The 21,540-nt window shown below is 32.2% G+C and overlaps 1 pseudogene; it reads left to right on the plus strand.

The window, feature by feature from the left end:
• Positions 1–21,540, plus strand: part of LOC143641367 (cTAGE family member 15-like) — a 113,063-nt pseudogene that overhangs the window by 65,520 nt on the left and 26,003 nt on the right.

Raw genomic sequence — 21,540 nt, forward strand, 5'->3', positions numbered from 1 at the left:
TAATTTTCTTTTACTCTCATAGATCCATCTTCTTGAATTAACTTTTGAACTCTTGGGAATTTATATTTTTATAAGCTCAGAAGTTTACATCTAATTTTTCTTCTGTGGGTATCTATTTATTGAAACCCTTTCACCATATAAATAAACAGGTTTTTCTTTAATTTCAGTGAAAATTATGAAACATCATTTTATTGAGTACTAGCTAAATGTATCCTTGGTTTTATTTAGGTTGCTCCTAGTGATGGGACAGAGAACAAGCTATTGCATAAATATCACAAGAAGAAGGATGAGGTCTCTATGAAGAGACTGGAAATGGACACAGTAAAATATCAGAACCAGGAAAAGAAGTGCTTTGAGAATACTGAAATTTTAAGAGAAAAGAATACCAGCCTTCCATGGATTCAAAAATTGAATGAGGATACACTTATGGAAATATTTCAGGACAATGAACAGTTGGGTATTTGGAAAGTTGAGAATACATTGCAAAATTTCACACCTGAGAGTGAAAACCAAAGCACAGAAAGACCAGAAACAGATGTCAAATCTCACTCTGCCAGATCTGGTCTTGCTCCACCCCATCAAGGTGAAAGTCCAACAGCAAAAAGAAATCTAGAAGTTGCTTTCCAGAGAGGCAGAGATAAAGACTTTAGTTCACAGGAAAAAAAGAATATTGATGTATCTAACCTAAATGGTAGTAGTGAGATTCCTTCCCAACAGGTTCCAAAGTCTGAAGTAAAAACAAGTGACCTAGAAAACGAGCTGCATCAGACAAGAGGAATGACTTTGGCTACAGATCAAGTAAACAGATACCTAAAACAAAGACAGTGCCAACTGAAGGAGATGGAACACAGGTATCAAAATGAAGAAAGAAAAAGGAGTGAACACTTCAGAAAGCAGGAAGCTTCTAAAGAGAAGGGATCTAAACTACAAAGAGAAACTGCATTGCATAAAGACCAATTGCATGACTATCAGAACAAAGGTGAAAATAAAATAGATGGAATTATTAATGTCCAAACCCAATTTTATGATGTTATAAAAATACTTCAAGCTCGGAATGACAGATATTGTCTCATGCTAGAAAACAAATATTTGGAATTAATCAATGAAACTAATCATTTAAAAGAACAACTGGATCAATATGGAAAGGAGGAAGCAGAAGAAGTAAGTATCAAGCAAGATATCTTTATAAAGAGTCTTCAAAGGAATACTCAAAGTGATATCTGCTTATGGCTAAATGTTGAATCTTGATGAATATTAAAATGTAGATATTATGAATGTGTTTCTGAATCAACACAGAACTACAACCTTTTGTCCAGCAAAAATAACTTAGACCTCATTTGCAGCACAACCAATCTGTGTTTGAAGTGCTGAGTATTCCAATTTCCCTGCTCTGATTCTTACACACTGTGTACATATTTTAAAATAACTATAGGTACTCATGTGTCAACTAAACACAAAAGACTTAGTTAAAATGTATTTTAATATTTAAAAAGGAGGAAATTTTTAAAACTTGGGCCTGACCCTTCAATTAAAAAATTGTTTCTTATAAAGATTTAAAAGGTTTAGTTAAGATTTTTTTGTAGGTTTATATGCTGACATTAGTAACATGGTCTCAATAATGCTGAAACAATATCTAATTTTGGTGCTATTAATTCAACCCAAAGTTTGCACATGCTAAACACATGTTCTACCAATGAGCTACATCCCATTACTGAATAACAATTTAATGTCTTCTTGTTGCTATACTTGAATATCACAATGAAACACATAATGGAAATGCTCATACCTAGTTTCAAATAAATTAGTTACTTTTACAGTTCATTCCAGATTTTATAGTTGAACTGAAATGTAGATGCTGTATTTTGTAATAGACTTTCTTCAGTATATTTTTGTATATTTCTAGTTGGTAAATTTATTTTTAGTCATTTAAGTTTAGCATAAATCTGAAAATAACTGTCCTGATTTTTTTTTTGTTTTCATTCATGTCTTGTCCACTTCTTTAAAAGCATCTATTTGTCATTATCATAAATTGGGACTAATGTGATGAATTGCAGCAAAACCACAGTTGATTTCATCTGTAATTTGATGCATATATTCATGATAACTTGGTAATAGTTTTCTTCATTTCATGGCCTAATTCCTATTATATAGTGACAAAGATAATTGTAGCCATCTAAAATTCATTAATTTGGCACTGAACCTCCATGTCCAGACTAATGAGGGTGGCAGGGTTTATGTAAAGGAGGAGTGGTGTGAGGACCAGTGAGAAATCCAGGAGATGTGAACAGGCAGTGAGGTGGAGACCAGGTTAACTAGCATCTCCTTTATTCTTTGTGAAAGTATATTGGAATTATTTTAGCAAAGCTTTAAAGATGTGAGGATGTGGAGTATTAACTTGAGTCTCTAATAAGAGAGGGATAATAACCTCTGTTGAATTCACCACTACCAATGAGACCTGTGTAACCATTTTTGATTGAGATTTCAGTAGTTTGTTAAATATTGCAACTTTATCAAGGGCAGTATGTAGAGATACATGGCTCACCCTGTTGTGTAAGGAATGTGATAGTGACTAAGTAGGAGTACACAATCTTCTATTTTTTTAAGGGAGTTCATAAATAAACAGCAGCTTACTGTTGTATGTAGTGATATTTTTTTCAGAGTAAACATCATTATATAATAATAATAATAATAACAATAGTAATAATAATAACAATAACAATAATGATAATAAATTTTTAAAGTGAGCTGAGTAACAAAATCATAAACAGAAATATCATGTAGTTGTGAGGCATCTTGAAAAAGAGCCAGCTGGTACCCTGAAACTACAACATGTATCAGAGTCTTCTCTAGAAGATTTAGCACATTTTCACATGAATTTAAAATATAAGGACAGGATTTAATGAAGAAACTAAGACAAAAAACAAGTCAAGTATGTAGAAAATTGAACATGTCATCTGTAAATCAACACCTGCTTAAGTAATAAAAGTTATTCTGGGATACTAATTTCAATGAACAGCTTTCTTTATATTTTCATAATAATTGATTTTATTATATTTGGGGATCTTTATACTGCTCTTATTTCTTACACTTAAAATTTTCTTTTAAAATTTTTCTCTTACACAATAAGCATCTTTCATTAAAATATCTAGTCTGAGGAAAGCTGAGACTTTTTATCTATAACCCAGCAGCTTTTCATGCTGTCTCTACTTCCATGGTACAACAAGGAAAACTAAATTAGAGGTACTATTTAATAGAATGTTTCAGGAAAATTTGTTATTTTTACTTCATTTTTGGGCATCTATTCAAAATCTGCAAGTAATTACTAAATTGACTTTAAAAATGTGTACAAATTGTTTCATGCTTTTCTTAAAATACAGATATGTTTTAGGTTTTAGTTTAATTATTGAAAAACTTAGGCTATTTCTTTATTTTTTTCATTTATTTAGATACATTATGAAGCATATAAATATTTGTATTATGTCTGGACTGATATCCAAACTAGACAATGAAAAATGTTAGCTAAGTGTTTTTTCAGTACATCTCTTGAAAGGCATTTTTATTATATATGTAATGCACCTGACATTGAATTCACCCATATAACATGTAAAATACAGTGTCTTTTAGTACAGTAACAGAGTTGTGTAACCATTTACACAGTCAATTTTAGAACATTTTTATGTTCTTCAAAAGAAACCTGGAACCTCTTAGCTGTCAGTTTTTTAATCCCTACACGTCCAAAGTCCTAGAAAACTAACAATATATTATTTTAGTAATTTACAAATGTAAACAATAGTACTTTTTATTTTTATATTTATTTTTTAACTTTAGGCAAGACTCTATTTTATTTTCATGTGATTTTTAAATTTGTTTTAATTAGTTACCCATGACAATACAATGACCTTGACATATCATACATTTGAATCACATGGGATAAAATATCTCATTTTTCTGAGTATACAGGTTGCAGAATCACATTGGTCATGCATTCACATATATACACATGGTAATAATAATGTCTGTTTTATTCTACTATCCTTCCTATCTCCCCAGCCTTCCCCTCCCTTCCCATCACTTCTCTCTACCTAATCTAAGGTAACACTATTATTTTTTTCTCACATCTTCATACATGTATTTTGTATAACAATGAAGGTCTCCTTCCACCATCCATGGAATTCCCTTTCTCACTCCTTTTCCCTCCCACCCCTCTTCCCGATGTAGAGGTGATCTTCTTCCCATGCTCTTCCTCTCTTCCCCATTTTGAGTCACCCCCCTCATATCAGAGAAGACACTCAACATTTGTTTTTCTTGGGATTGGTTAACTTCACTTAGCATAATCTTCTCTAATGTTATTCATTTCCCTGCAAATGCCATGGTCTCATTATTTTTAGTGCTGAGTAATATTCCATTGAGTACATATGCCACATGTTTTTATCCATTCATCCATTGAAGGGCATCTAGGTTGGCTCCACAGTCTAGCTATTGTGAATTGTGCTGCGATAAACATTGATGTGGCTATGTCCCTGTAGTACACTGTTTCTTTATTGTTCTTTTTAGATATATATGCCAGTAGACTGTATTTGAATATTTACATCATAGATTATAACTTCACATTTTTATATTTGTACATAATGTGGAGTTACACTGGTCATGTATTCATATGTGAATATAGGAAAGTTGTTTCAGATTTATTCTACTGTCTTTTCTGTTTCCATTTTCATTCCCTTTCCTTTTGTCTTAATTCAATGAACTTCTATTCTTTTTTCCCACATTCCTTACTGTGTGTTAGCATTCACTTATGAAAGAGAACTTCCAGCCTTTGGATTTGGAGGATTGGCTTATTTCACTTAGGATGATAATCTCCAGTTCCATCCATTTACTGGCAAATGCCATAATTTTATTCTTTCTCACTGCTTATTAATATTCCATCCTGTGTACATGACACATTTCTTAAATCTGTTCATCTAGTGAAGGTTTCATAGCTTCAATATTGTGATTTGAGAAGCTTTAGACATTGTTGTGGCTGTGTCACTGTAGTATGATGATTTTAAGGATTTTGTGTGTAAATCAAGGAGTGGGATAAGTGGGTCAAATGGCGGTTACATTTCAAGATTTCTGAGGACTCTCCATACTGCTTTCCAGAATGATTGCACCAATTTGCAGTCCCATCAGCAATGTGTAAGTAAACATTTTCCCCACACTGCCACCAATATCTATCATTATTTTATTCTTTTCAGTTGCCATTCTGACCCGAGTGAGATGGAATCTCAGTGTGGCATTTGCATTTCTCTAATTGAATTTTTTTTCATATATTTTCTGAACATTTGCATATGTTCTTCTGGGAAGTGCCTTTTCAGTTTCTTTGCCCATTTATTGATTGGATTATTGATTAGTGTTCTTTTGGTGTTAAAAAAGTTGAATTATTTGTACATCCTTGTGATTAATGTTCTATCTGAGGTGCACATGGCAAAGATTTTCTCACATTTTGAAGGCTCTCTGTTCATAATTCGTGATGGTTTTCTTTGCTGTGAAAAAAGTTTTTTAGTTTGATACCAACCCATTTATTGATCCTTTTAAAAAAAAACAAAATAGTTGTATATAGACCACAATATCTTTATTTTTATGTGGTGGTGAGGATCAAACACAATGCCTCACACATGGAAAGCAAGCACTCTACCACTGAGCTACAGCCCCAGCCCCAGACCCATATTGATGCTTTTAAAAAATATTTTTATTTGTAGATAGACACATTATCTTTATTTATTCATGTGTGGTGCTGAGGATAAATCCAAGAGCTGCACACATGCTAAGCAAGCACTCTACCACTGAACTACCAGCCACCATTTGCTGATTCTTGATATTAACTTTTGCTTTTTGGAAATCTTGTTTGGAAGTTGGCCTATAGTTCTAACTCTAAAATTACTCTGTAATGGATGTTTCATACAAGTGAATTTATACAACAGTAGGTATTTTGTTTTTTACCAGTTTCATTGACTTAGAATACAATTTTCAGGGATCTCTGTGTTGTTGCAAGAATCACTATTTTATTTCTTTCTGTTGTCTAGTAGAATTTTGTTTTATGACCATGTCACTTAGCCAGTTATCAGTTGCTAAACCATAAAATGCTTCCACCTCTTGACAACTCCAGTACTACATGACTGGGGGCATCTATTTACAAGTCAATATTTGAACATGCTTTTATTACCCTGCCTCTTTGTGGTCTTCATGAATTGTGCCGATTGTACCATATCTCTGTCTTATTCATGCTGTACTTTCTGACTTGTCTGTTTTTATTCACTTGATCATGTTTATTCAGAGATCACATAAAATGAATTTTTATTTTTCATGCACTTTCTCTGACTTTTCTGTCACCAACAGTGTTTGCATGGTGATTATCTTATTGAGATATAAATTCTCCCAAGGTGAGAGTAATATCTGATATCCACACCTATTCTAGAATGAATGGAAAATATAATGCCTATACTTGTTTTAACAAAATTACTATTTGATATCAATCAATATTTTTTTGTTAGTAGATTGGCCTGTTAAGATTTTTATTCTAACTATATTTCAGTGACAAAATATAAAATTAAATTCACTTAATCCAATAGTAAATTTAGTATGGGAAAAATCATCTTCTATATAGATTTCCTCAACATTTATTATGTAGCCAGAATTGGGATTAATAGATGTGTAATCCTTACCAACTGAAAAGCCAATATACCTTATTATAGAAACTTAATCTACTCTTCATAATGCTGGTATACCTTATGTTTTGTTGCAATTGAAATTATGTAAAATTTGTTGTTTGAGTTTGTGTCAAATATTTTCAGTATTGTATTTTCATATTGTGTTTTTCATACTTCTCTTATTCATGCAGATGGATGATCTTACTGCAAAGATGAAAAATGCATCTTCAAAGCATTTACATTTGAGAACAAACTATGACTGTTTTATGCAGAACTTGTTTTTTATAAAAAGTATGCAAGATACATTTGAAAAAAATACAAAGGAATCAAAAGAAGTTGGAAGAAAATGTAGTAAACTTTCCAAGGCACACACGGAGCACTCGAGTAGAACGAGGCCAAGGAGTATGGTGGGAATGTGACATTGAACATCGAGCAAGATGGGATTTAGAGGAGAAGCAAAAACAAGTATTTCTGATTTTACAGGCTATCTTACTTATCTGCAATTTGCTTTAATTCATTTCATTGTAAACTGCATTTTGGATATACGTATTATAGTTGTATTCTATATCTCTTGAGGAAAGATGTTGTATAGATTTCTAAGAGAAGGAAAACATTTGATGCCCCTTCAAATACCACAATTTACATCATCCTTTCAGCTAATTTGATCTGAGTAATAATTTTCATCAGATAACTTTTGGATATTTGATAATAGTAGGCATAAGTAAGACTATGAGGAGAAAAAAATGTGATGCAGAAATATACTTTTGAATTGTTAAGTTAAAATTTTCAACTTTCATATTTTGAATTGATTCTATTATTCTTTAAATTGTCGGATGAAGTGAGTGCTAACATGAGAATGATTCATTACTTTGAGCACAGATCAATGGTATATAGCCTAGCCTGTGCAATGCCCTGGGTTCCATTCGAAGTAGAAAGGAGGAGGAGGAGGGCAGGGAATGAGGAGGGAAAGGGGGAGAGGAAGAACTCAATTATTATTGGTTCAGATTTAATGTAATTGATACTGATGACAGAAGTTTACAGTCTAATATTTTTTTCTTCACATTTAAAATTGCTGTCTGAATTTTTGACACAGAACTAAATAAAATAACTACATAATAATTATTTGGGTTCTAATTATTATTAAAATATATTCTTTTTATGTTCTTTAGACACAAGAAGCAGCTCCGGAAATTACAGAGCATTTCAGAAAGACTAATTTTACTTCAATAAGAAGTCAGATGGAACTGAGAATTAGCCATCTGGAATCTGAACTGAAAATTCTAAGAAATGCAACTGAGAAAATATAGGCACTTCCATATAGAACAATCCAGATTCCACAATTATGTCAAAACCTAGATTGAATGAGAGCAACTTAGTCTCCTTAATTTGTGTCTACTGCATAACTTTGAGACAGGTTGATGAGATCGGTAGCATGCAAAAGCTAACTAGACCCTGTAATTTGTGGAAGTAATGTTAGGAAATGAATGTACTTGAAATATTAGTCTAGGAAATTTATCTTTCACTCACCTTTGCATTTTACATCTGAAGGTAAACTATTAAGCTTTCTTCCCTTAGTGTTCTCCTATATGTAATCTGGTCTATTAGACTTTTAGTTAAGTATTTTTGAAGTTTTGTGATTCACATATTTATATTGTGACAAAACTGCTTCTACATGGAAACATGAACAAGTTTCACAATTTTTGAAAGATTATAACTGAAACCTTAAGTGTCCAGTGTTGCTATAACTACACTTTGAGCACATTCTGACACCTGACAGATTAACTGATTTTTATTTTAATTTTTAAATATTATCCTTATATAGTATCTAGAGACAAAATGTTCTATATAGTTTTTCCTCTCTACATTGTCATACTTGTGATGATGGGAATTATAACCTGCAAAGTGGTTAAAAATATTCTGATGATCAGTGTTGGGGCCTGTGAATGATAGAATGAATGGGCAGTCTCCTGAAGCCCTGGTAACAAATTCATGGGCCAACTTTCTAGGCAGCAGCTTTAATCTATCTTGATCACCCACTCACCTATCTTGTTCTGAATCAGTGGCTGTTGCTCTGAATTGTCTCAGTGTCAAATGCTTAATTTATCTAGGTAATAGGTAGAATATACATATGATGGTAATAAATGCTTGACAATATCTTCAAGGAACATTCTTTAAGTCCTTGAACTGGTTCACTAAATATGAATCTTTCTAGCTTTACTAAAATTTTCTAGTTGCATGTGTTTAAGGAAACCATGATGATTTAATATACTTCAACATAGTAAAATGGCTTTGGTAGTCAATTAAACTAAGGTATACATCATGTGCTATATTTATCTTTAAAATATCAATATTTCTAATGGCATCCTCAAGAATATTCCAAGGAGAGTCTTTCAAGAAGGCAGCATTATTACTTGCAAAGTTATACATCGCTGATTTCTGCTCTCTTCCACCAACATTGCTTTAATTGGAAGTTTGAAGCCCCGTAGAAATATGTACACTTCTTTAGAGAAATTACAAACCCATAATTGCATACACTGTCTCTGTTCTGATTCTTTTAGTGTTGTGCCCACATATGAAGAATTTCTACCTACTCTTTTTTTAAAATATTTTTTTTAGTTATAGATGAATAATATTTTTATTTTCTTTATTTTATGTGGTGCTGAGGATTGAAGCCAGTGCCTCACATGTGTAGGCAAATACTCTACCACTGAGCAACAATCCCTCTACTTACTCTTATGGAAAATTTAAATTATTCTTTTATTTGATGAAAATTTTGAAAGTGCATTTAGACATAAATAATATTGAGTTTAATTTTGAAATAATTAAACAAGCATGAAATATAATGTGCTCTAATTCAGTGACCAGTACTTCCACTTTATCTCTCCTTCTTCCTCCCTGTGTTCTCTTTCTTCTGCTCTATTCATCTTATACTTATTTGTAGTTTTTAAGTTTCTTTTTGAATGATGCATTATGAATATACATGAAGGTGAAATTCACTGTGATATTTTTATATGGATTCACAAAAAAAAATTGATCAGATTTATTTCACTATCCCACACTGAGTGCTGTCCCCAACTCCCTGGCTTGGGTTGGGTTAGGGTTAGGGTTAGGTTAGGGTTAGAGTAGCATTGTATAACAGGAGCCCTTCAGTACAACCAGGTGATTTCCTTCGTACTAAGACTTCATTTGAGCGAGTCAAATATTAGTCCAAAAATGATGAGGTATATTTTCAAGAGCTAATAAGAAAAACAATGTCCAGCTATTTTGAATCCATTTGAAGATATTTCTATAATATTTGACAATTTTTTATCAGGGGTATTATTACAATAATAAAATATCTGCTTGAAAATGAACAAATAAAAGATACCATCTTGCTTTCATTGCAGCTTGGTTTAGAGCTTCCGTGGTTTTATTTTTTTTATTTTTTTGGTTTTTTGTTTCTTTGTACCAGGGATTGTACTCAGGGACACTTGACCACTGAGCCACATCCCCAGACCTATTCATGTTTTATTTAGAGACAGGGTCTCAGTGAGTTGCTCAGGCCTCATGGTTGCTGAAACTAGCTTTGAACTCAAGACTGTCCTCTGTCAGCCTCTTAAGCCACTGTGATTACAGGCATGTGCCATCACACTCTACTTCAATGGTGTTTTGATGAACTTCTTAACACATAGTAAAGCCATGCATATCTATGTTAAATGTGGCCTCAACCTTATTTTTTTATTTGGCATTTTGACCTAAAAAATCACAGGAGAACAAATCTAAGCTTTATAAAACAATGCTGAAGTTAAATAGTTATGACAGAAAGAAATAATTTACCATATAAATTACAATTTAACTTAATAGCTTATATATGTTTTTTTCAGTTTCTTAGCTTACATGAATATCTTTCTGAAAAACATGAAAGAATCGGGTTTGAAGCGCTTCAGAGTCATGAAATTGGATGACTATTTACAAAAAGAGAATGAAAGTTAGTTGTTATGCAGGATGCAAGCATAAGTTGTTCTTATTAGTTCTTACCAGAAAAAAATGAGATAATTTACCATTTACAAAACAATGATAAATTGTGTATGAATGTAGACACAATGCAAAGGGGATTTGGGAGGCAACTCTTTTTCCAGTGAATTTCTGGGATAAAGTGATGTTTCTTTTTTACTTATGCATAAGCTAGTTTATTTAAAACTTAATGTAATAGTTCTTCATTTCTTTGTGGGACATTAGTTTGCCATATCATGCTAGCCTGAATAGAAGAGTGTTTTTTAAACTCTTTCATCATATTTCAAAGATATGTCTATGTAATCACTGAAGAATGCCTTCAAAGGTGAAGGGAGAAGGAGAGGGAAAAACTACTAGAGAGGAAGAGTGATCAAATTATTTTATATGCATCTGTGAATATGTCATAATCAATTCCTCTATTATATATAGTCAAATGCACCAGTAAAAATTTTTGTTTAAAATAATTTTCTTTAAAAATAGAACATAAAGACAGGAATGGGAATTCTGTCAGTCAAAATCATTTGTATTCACATCAAGTGTGTAAAGGCATTAGACACCACCTTATTGTTATCACTACAACATACTTACTATGTTCAGTAATATATTTTAGACCGTATTTGGGGAATTAGTAAGAGAAGAGTTTCATACAAAGAACACTCTACATGGTGATATTTATATAAGAGTTGGAAGTATTTACCACATAACTCATCAAGTGCACATCTATAATGAGCCAAATGTTTAAAAACTGCTGGTCATAACTTCTGAAATCAATTACAATTAAAGAGCTATGTATTTTTTCCAATTCTGAATATCAACAATTAAAGACCTTAAGTGTGAAACTGCTTTTTTCTCACTTCTGCCCCACTATGAAACTGTCAGCCTATACACTGACATTCTTTTGTGGGAAAAAATGGCATCACCCTTTTTCTGTGGTTTATGGCCAAAATCCCAGACTGACATAGTAACAGTCACACATTTAAAATACCCTGTCATGACTCTGTCATTAGTTTACATTTGTCTCAAGAAAAGTATGAAATTTCTTAGCCAAAAATTAAAATATCCAAACAACTGTATTTTTGTCAGGTTACTCAGGCTATCTCATCTCACTTGCTTTATTGGCACTTTGCTCTAGATTCTAGTGACACTGGACCACTGGGATTCCACAAGTGTTCTTTCTTATTTCAGTGTCTGCATGCACCTCTTCCCTTTCTCTCACAATTTCTCCTTTTACTTCAGGTGTTAACTCATGTATCACTTCCATTGAAGGACCGCAAACACTGACACAAATTTGGGACAGAAGTCCCTTCTAAGTGTTCCAGTAGTATCCTGTTTTATCCTTGTCCTAATGCCAATGACTCTGTATGGAAATTGTCTGATTGTCTGCTTTTGAAGCTATTGTATATGACTGTTGAGAGGTGTCCATTATCATCTCCATGTTGTCATCCCAGTTCTTGCCAGAATACCCTAGCATATGGTTGTCAAATTTATGCATAAGTGGTGGAAAACCCAAAGCTCTGATACTCAGTCATAATGACAACTGTGTATGAAAATATGGGCGTACTGCATTCCATAGTGATTTTGTATTGTGGACATATCTTTTTTTCTTCTTATAAACAATGAAAAGTTCTAAACTTCTTCACTGATTTATACTTATAAAATGTTTGAGAAAAAATATAATTCTTTTTCTCTTCACTTGCTGCAGAATTTGAATTCTGACCATGGGAGCTTCTGCCTTAAGAATTACTAATAAGACAAGACAAGATTTACTTTTGGAAACATCATAAGGATATACAGAGATTTTAAGAAAAAAAATATGAAAGCTAATATTGTGTTTTTCAGACTGTTAATATAATATTTAAATTATTTATAAAATGTATGATGTAAATACTTTATTGAAAAGGATGTGTGTAACATACATAATAAAATTATCAAAATATGAATATTATTTATATCTGTAAGAAAATATGAAGTGCAAGTGCAAACCAGTTTTTATTAGATGTGTTTTCAGACTATCTAAATGTTAGCATTTAAGCTCAATTCAGCAACCAAGTCAATGCTAATTTGGTAGATCTATATATCACAATAATGATGGATTATTTATATTATATAATTGAATATGGGTCCAGAGAATTAGGCAACATTATTTTTACATGCTGGTTACTATCTTCACTAATGGATTAATGTATTGCAATTATTATACAGCCATCTTTAAATTTAGATTTCAGGCACTGACTTAATAATTTTTCTAATAAGTATATTTGCTTAGTGTTCTATCTTTTTTTTTTTTTTTTACTTTTCTCTTTGTTTATACAATGTTGGGAAATAATAGTAAATTTACAGGTTCTAATATAAAGTACTTTTGTCTGCTGAAGCATTTTAAATTGAATTGCTTACATATGCTATCATTTATGATATTTTTAGTATTTTGTACAAGTCAGAACATACTAGATAACTACAATTCAACATTCATTTATTATGAGTATATTTTTCAAATATTAACAGGTAACAGCATAGTTGTTAATTGTATCAGTTTCATTATGAAGGTTATATTGTTATCTAGCATGTTCTGACTTGTAGGAAATACTAAACCTATCATGAAAGATGGCATATGTTAACAATTCATTTTAAAATGCTTCAGTGGGCAAAAGTACTTTGCATTAGAACCTGCAACTTCACTAGTATTTTCCAAGATTGTATAAAGAAAAAAAGCAAAAAAAAAAAAAAAAAAAAAAAAAGAAAGAAACACAATAAGCAAATGCTGTTTCTCAAATCAACACTTATACATTCTATCATAATGCCTTGGACCACTTAATCCTCAGATTATTTTCATGTTTTTCTAGTAGCCTAATATTGTTCTTTACAAAAAAATATTTCCTTCAGAGACATGAAATGAACTCAATTGTTTTATTTTATACATGCCTTCTGAATTAAATATTCCTTAGTCTTTTCTTAACCTTCATGACCTTGAATTTTTCAGGGGGAAAGCTTGTAGAATGTGCTTAAAATGGATTCTCTGGTTTCCTTATGATTGGAGCTAGATTACATGTTTTTGGCAAGAGTACCACAGAAATCAATTCTATGGTTTTCACTTTGAATCACATCATGTGACCTATAATATCCTCATTACTGCTGTTGTTAATATTGGTCATTAATGTGGTATTTGCAGAATTTTACTTTGTAAATATTATTTGTGTGAAGATAGTTTGAGACTATAAATATTAATATAAATATAAATGTGTATCATTCACCACTAAATTTGTTCATTTATTATACCTATAGAGATTCATGGTTTATTTTATTGTGTTTGCTGTTACATGTTAATATTTTAAAGTTTTATTTTTCTTTCAGAAATGTTCTATTTTGATAATCTCAGATTTATAGAAGATTTAAGACAGCAGTGAAAGGAATTCATAAGAAACATTCCCAAATGTTATTCTTCATTTCTTGATAAGTCTATGTACATAACAGTTTTTATCTCTGAACCATTTGCAAGATGCACACAATGTCTTTTCATTTGTAAATAAAAAAGTCTCACATTTTCTAAAAATAAGAAATTATCTGTGTAACTATGATGCAATAATCAAAATAAGTAAACTATATTGTAAATATCTACTCTACAAATCTTATTCAAAATTTGACAGTTACTTTAACAATTGTCTTTGAACCAAAATAAATCCAATTTTGGGAAATTTCAATATCAATTATTCACTGTGTCCAGTGGTCTTGTTTCTTCTGTTTTTTTTGTTTTGTTTTGTTTTGTTTTTTTAAATCTGTGATGGTTTCTGGGCATTTCTGGGCTATTCATGACATCTTTGATTTTGATTTTTGAATGGTGTATTTCAGTAGTAGTTCTATAGATTTTTCTTCAGTTTATAATTAGATTTTAATTTTCATAACCAGTGGATAAATGCTCAAATATTTGACTCTCAAATTAACCTGAATGCTGATGGTAGATTGCACATAGAGATCCCTGTTCCACCAATATGTCAATATATTTGGTGATATTAAAATTAATACCAATGGAATTTGCAAATATTTCTTTAGAGGAGCACATCATGAAGACTTTAGGCTTTGTGGACCAGAAGTTCTCTGTGGTCATAGCCTAAAATCTGCAATATATAATAATTGAATGCCTGATGGCATTCCAATAAAAATATATTTTCAGGGTAAGGGGGTGAGGCTCAGTGGTAGAGTACGTGTATAGCACATATGAAACCTGAGGAGAAATCTCAGCGTGGCAAAAGAAAACAACAACAGAAACACTTTATTTGCCAAAACAAGCTACATTCTGGATTTAGTCTTGATTTGTTGATCCAATGTTCCTCTAATGCTGTGAAACTTGAGTCATGACCTGCATGTATGTTTTTTCTTTTGTATGCACAACACACTTCATATGCACCACATCATTCTTCTACAGACTTTCTGTACAATTCAGTTCATGAAATAAGAATATTTTCTGAATTTGCCCTCAGGTTTTGTTATTGAATTCACCATTTCAATATTAATAAGTACTTTGCATATCTGCCCTTGAAATTTATTCTGTTATCTTTTTTAAAATATTATTATTAATTGTTGATAGACCTTTATTTTATTTATTTATTTATTTGTGGTGCTGAGTATTACAAACAGTGCCTCATCCATGCTAGAAAAAATTCTCTAACACTGAAAAACAACCCCAGCCCTGTGTTATCATTAAGAATGAGAACATTAATACTCAGTTTATCCAATAAATCAGGAAAAAATTTTCATGGTGACTGTAGATTAAATTTTTATGAATTTATTACTTAAATAATTTTTTAGCATTTTTGGTGTTACATATGTAATTTTTTAAAATGTTCAAATTTTACATATGATCATTATGTAAAGATTGAAAAATACAGTTAAAGAAGAACAAAGGTTATTCTCCATTATTCCACTTAGATACAATGTCTTTCAAAAGGAGGGCCTGCAAACAATAAATTAAAATCAGTTTTTCTTTTATTTTATTGATTGATTGATTGATTGATGATATTCCGATATAATCCAGAATATTCTCTACCCTAAGCCATATCCCAAGTCTTCCATTCATTTGTGAATCTCACTCTTGTGTTTTTCTCTTCCTGCATAACTCCAAGAAGTACTTTTTCCAAAGTTACCATTGAATTTTACTTTTAACACATCTACACTTAATTTCATGCACTTAATTTTACAATTACTCATTCATCAATGGAACATTTCCACTTCTAATAACAAGAACTCCCAAGTGGATGAAGGGAGTTTAGACTCCACAAAAATAGCTATCCAAATGATTTCTCTTTCCCACAACCACACATAAATGTATATAAACAGCCTCAATACCCAGCCAAATAGTTGTAGTAAAACTAATAAGAACTGGAGATAGAGGGAAAAACCAAGAACAGCCTCATTAAATGGTAAAGGAAAACTTTTGCCTTTCTCACAGATCAGTTTTTCCCCCAAGTTGACACACCAGTATGATCAGGAGAAACTGCCCAATTCTCAGGTTTCCCCTTTTGGTGTCAAGGAAAGAAGAACGTTGCTCCAATATTCTGGATTTTTAGGGAACTGTTTTCTGTCTGCTGTGACACAGAACTGGTGGCATATTTTGATAATTAGTCACATTGAGAAAGAGGAAAAACCATTGAACATCAAAGAACCTACAGTGCAGAAACCAGGTGGAAGAAAAGTTTATTACTTTTGATAGAATTCCACAGCTTTCTTCCTAGAAAGCTAAGTTTCTGGAGAGAGGGTATCCACAGCAAGGGTGACAAAGCCCTTAAATACTTAACTGGGCTTGCTGGTGAAGATTTTTCCCTGTGTGCAGCCACCAGGAGAGAGGAGTTTGAAACTAAAATTCTCAACCAAAGGCAAACTAGTTCAAGGAGCACCCCAAGAAAAGCCATAACACAGAGCCATGCTATCCTGTAAAATCTGTGGGGCCTAGAAAATGAGGTTTCTTAGTGTTTCTGTTAAGAAACAAGAATGTCAAAAACTACAGTTTTAAAAGTATTAAGAAATACTAAACAATGAAAAATAAATGACAATAAATTAAATATTAGGGATAAATCTATCAAATATATAATTGAAAATACAAATGATCATTAAATTTGTGGTTCTCAATCTCCCTGACCCCCAGTACTGGGGATGGAATCCAGGGGTACTCCACCACTGAGGTTTACACACCATCCTTTTTAAATGACCACTTTTAATTTTGAGACAATAAGCGCCCAGGCTGGCTTCCAATTTAGGATGCTCTGCTTACTTCCACCTCTTCCATGCTGGGATTAAGGGCAAGAGGCACTGGGCCAAGCTTCTCAACCTTAAATAAAGAGAAAAATAAGGCAAGTGAAACATTAATACTAATATTGAGAAAGAATAATAACCACAGTCCAGTAAAGAGAATTTAACAACAACAACAAAAAAAGTTCAGGAGATTGACATGTACATTTTTCCAAATGATTTTACTTGGGAGGCTGAATCAGAGCACAAATTCAGGGCCAGTTGCAACAATTTAGCAAGGCCCTAAGCAACAATGAGACTCTGTGTCAGATTAGTATATGAAAAAGTTTGGGATGGAGCTTGGTGAAAGACTACCACGGAGTTCAATCTCCTATACCAATGAATAAATTAATCAAATTCACAAAAGAATATGGCAGATAATTAATAACAATTCACTTGAGAATCAAGAAGGAGGACTATTTTTAAAATAAATTTCAAACAAAAATAACTCAGTAAGTAACAAATATGAATGGATAAATTATATCAGATAGTGGACTATAAGCTACCATTAGGTGGGCAAGCAGACAGTATAGGTTAATAACTGAGCTCTAGGTAAATTTAAGGATCAGATCATTAGATTCTAAGGTGCTTCAATATGTTCTGGACTGCAGAATTTTATCATGGAAGTCTTGGTGTTTTATTTTATTAATATCAAAAAACATGAATATAAAGTCAATGGCATAAAAGTTGTACAAATGAATGGAAGTGGAAAAATCTAATTAGAACATCTGTAAAGAGAATCTATAAAACAAGAAAAATATATTCTAGATACAGTAATCCATAAATTAAAGAGATTATTCTCATGTCTAATCAACAGTTTAATGAGGAGTACAGATAAAGGTGCATCTTGGTGAGTACTTCTAATTAAAACAGCACTGAAAGTAAAAAAGAAATGAGCACCACTTCTGCAAATCAGGAGACAGCACCATTTTTAGATGGCAAAACACTTAATTTTTTCAATTAAAATCTTGAACCTGAGGCATGCCAGCTAATGCTGTTTATATACTTAAATAGAAAATAGAAACATTTAAGCAAAGAAAGGAGATAAATGACATATACACTAGAAAGATTAAAAGTTCTTTATTATTAATCTTATAATTTTTCACTTAGAAAACCTGATATGTTATAAAAATAATCCTCAATATCTTAAAATCACAATGAGATGAATAAGAGATAAATTTGGAAAATAATAATTTTATTTATGTTAGGAATTGGGACACAATAAATTTCTGTTGCTATTGCCTGAAATCTGTAATAGACAATAAATGAATGGGAGTGGACTCATTCCAAATCTGTTTATTACTAGAATAGTGGCAGGGTGATTGCCTGCTATGAGTGTGCATGAAAGTTCCTGAGGTTGATGCCTAGAAGCTTTAAAATAAAACAAAAGAGTCAAAAAAGTGCCTTTATTTACACATATGACCATGCTGTGGATTGGTCTACAGGCATTAATTTGATGATCTTCATGCAATATCTAATTTTCTGCTAATGTAGCAAATCACTTTAAAAGCACTTTATGTACCTCTCTTGCTCCTTTGTAAGCATATCTCAACTTGTGTTACACAACATTTTTCAAGTGACTGTAAAATTTTCAAAAATTCAGATTTCTAAATGACATTACTTAAATTTTTCTCCTTTTTTATTTCTGTTTTTGAATTCAATTAATTCATATGACCAATTTGTATATTTGAATAGTGCAAAATATCCTGGAATAAGCTAATTTGTGTCTACAAGGAAATATTGTCTTTGAAATATTTATTCTTCATGGAGCTTTTATGTGCACATATGAACAAAATTTTAAAATTAGCTTTTATAATATATTACTAAGAAATATTCAAGGGCTGGAGATGTTGCTCAAGCAGTAGCCCGCTAGCCTGGCATGTGTGCGGGCCGGGTTCGATGCTCAGCACCACATACAAATAAAGATGTTGTGTCCGCTGAAAATTAAAAAAATAAATATTAAAATTCTCTCTCTCTCTCTCTCTCTCTCTCTCTCTCTCTCTCTCTCTCTGTCTCTCTCTCTGTTTAAAATAAAAAAATATCTCTCTCCCTCTCTCTCTCTCTCTCACTTTCTCTTTTAAAAAAAGAGAAAAATTCAAGGGGTCTTTTAGTTAATTTATATCTTTTTGAATTTATTATTAACTATCTTGGTCTAATGTGGTTTCTGGGCCACATGCATGTAATGTTAAAAAAAATAGTGACTGGCTATAATGGTGCAGGCCTGATATCCCAGTAATGGGGAAATAAATCAGGAGGATCACAAAATCAAAGCCAGCCTCAGCAACTCATTAAGAACATCAGAATCTTAGACCCTGTTTCAAAATAACAATAAATAAATAGGCTGCGGGGTACAGCTCAGAAGTAATGCAATCTTGGGTTCAGTCCCTAGTAGCACCCAGAAAAATAATGCTATATATACACTACACTATCATCCTGTTATAATTAAAACATACAATCAAACAGAACAAAATGAAATCTGTCCCCATTATGATATATTGCTATGCCTTTGAAAGAAATTTTTGTTGTCAATCTTTAGCAGTGAAAACAAATATAATATGGCTCATCAATATACTTTATATATAAATTATATATATATATATATATATATATATATATATTTGTTTGTTTTCAATGCTAAATATATATATATATATATATATATATATATATATATATATATATATTTGTTTGTTTTCAATGCTAAATATATATATATATATAATAATGTAGAGGTAAGTATGGCCAAAACAATGCTGAAGAGACTATAAAAATGGGTACATTATATTTAATGGATACTAAAATAATGTATATTTTATGAGCTAGTTAATATAGGGGTGTCTTAAGCAAGCAGGAAATCACTCAATAAAAGACAAAAAACAAAAAGGAATATTTCTGATTATTCCCTGAGTATTAAAACATAAAAGAATAAATGTGACATTGTATTATTTTATTTATATATTTATCTACTTATTTATTTCTTACATACATGACAATAGTGGAATTAATTACATTTATATTTATCCATTCACAGAACAATTTTTCATAACTCTGTATATAAAGTAAGTTCATGCCAAATTATGCCATTATACATGAGCTCTTTTTTTGCATTACAATTTTTAATACATGTTTATAACACAAATTGTCATATCTCTGTTTATATATAAGATATGTTGACACCAAATTCACTTCTTCATACATGTATTTTGTATAATGATGTCTGTCTCCTTTCACCATCCATGTTATTCCCCTTCTTGGCAGCTGAAATAAGAACCTTAATACTAATATTTGAGAATACAGAGGTTTCTTAGACCTGGAAAGGAAAAGAAGGCAAGGTGAGGCTTCCTTCTGACAGCCCAGTGAAGTGAAAGCAAAGCAGGGCAAGGGGAGCTCAGCTTCCCCTCTACAGTCAAGTCTTTAAAAGACAAAACAGCAAGGAAAGTAAAGGCTTGGCTTCCTCTTCATAGCAAAGCTAAGGGCAAGGACAGGAACAATGAGACAAATTTAGCTTCCCAATGACAGCCATCTCAAGGCAATGCATTGCAAAATGCAGAAAGGCCAGGCTTGTTTCCCTGTCAGTAGCCAAGCCATAGCAATGCAAGAGAAGAAAGGTAAGGTGAGGAAGAAAAGCAAACAAGGGTTGGCTTTCCTGATACAGAAGGCAAGGTCAGGCCAGACAAAGCCTGGCTTCCCTCATGACCAAGCCATGAAAGTTTGGGCCAGACCAGAGAAGACTTGGCTTTTCTTAGATAGCTCAATCACAGCAAGGGATATCAAAGGAAAAAGAAATAATAAGGCAAGGAAAGACTGGTTTTCCCCTTCATAGCTAAACCATGGTCGGTCAATGAAGCAAGCCATCAATTCAAGTTAGAGCAAGCTTTGGCTTCTCCTGATGCACAAGCCATGACAAGGCTGGAAGGACAAGTCAAGGTCATGCTAGGCAAGGCCAAGCAAGTCTTAATTTTTCAGCAGCCATGCCACGAAGAGGCAAGGCAAAGCCAGATAAAGCAAGACCAGGCAAGAGTTAGTTTTCCTCCAATAATCAAATCTTGGCAAGAAAGTCAAGGGAAGACCAAACAATACAAGTATTAATTTTAAAAAGAAACAAACAAAAAACCAAACAAACAAACAAAAAAAACCCCACATCAGACTATGTCTCACAACTGATTCCTCAGCTGGGTCTGTCAGTGAGATCACCTAATATGAGTCATCAATATGGTCTCAGCTACCTTCAGCATGTGGTATTTGGGTAGCCAGAATTTTTTATGATGGCTTGGGTTATCTCAGGATATAAGGCAGAGATGTGTCTATTGTGTCATTTGATTTATTCTTGGAAGTCACAAAGCTTCTTTAACACTGATGCAATTGGTCATGGTCCTGCCCATATTCAATACAGAAAACACACTACCTAATTCTTAGTGGGCAGGTAAGAAGTGGTCAAACAGACTGCTCACTCTGCCTAAAGTTGTTAAAACATCAAAAAGCCCTGTGACTCCACTCTTCATTACATTTTGATGTCTTAAACTATCACTATAATGTGTAAGTCCCTGTGTATTCTAAAAGAACCAAGTTATGCATGATCCACTAA

This window comes from Callospermophilus lateralis, unplaced genomic scaffold, assembly GCF_048772815.1.
Source record: "Callospermophilus lateralis isolate mCalLat2 unplaced genomic scaffold, mCalLat2.hap1 Scaffold_996, whole genome shotgun sequence".
Lineage (NCBI taxonomy): Eukaryota > Metazoa > Chordata > Mammalia > Rodentia > Sciuridae > Callospermophilus > Callospermophilus lateralis.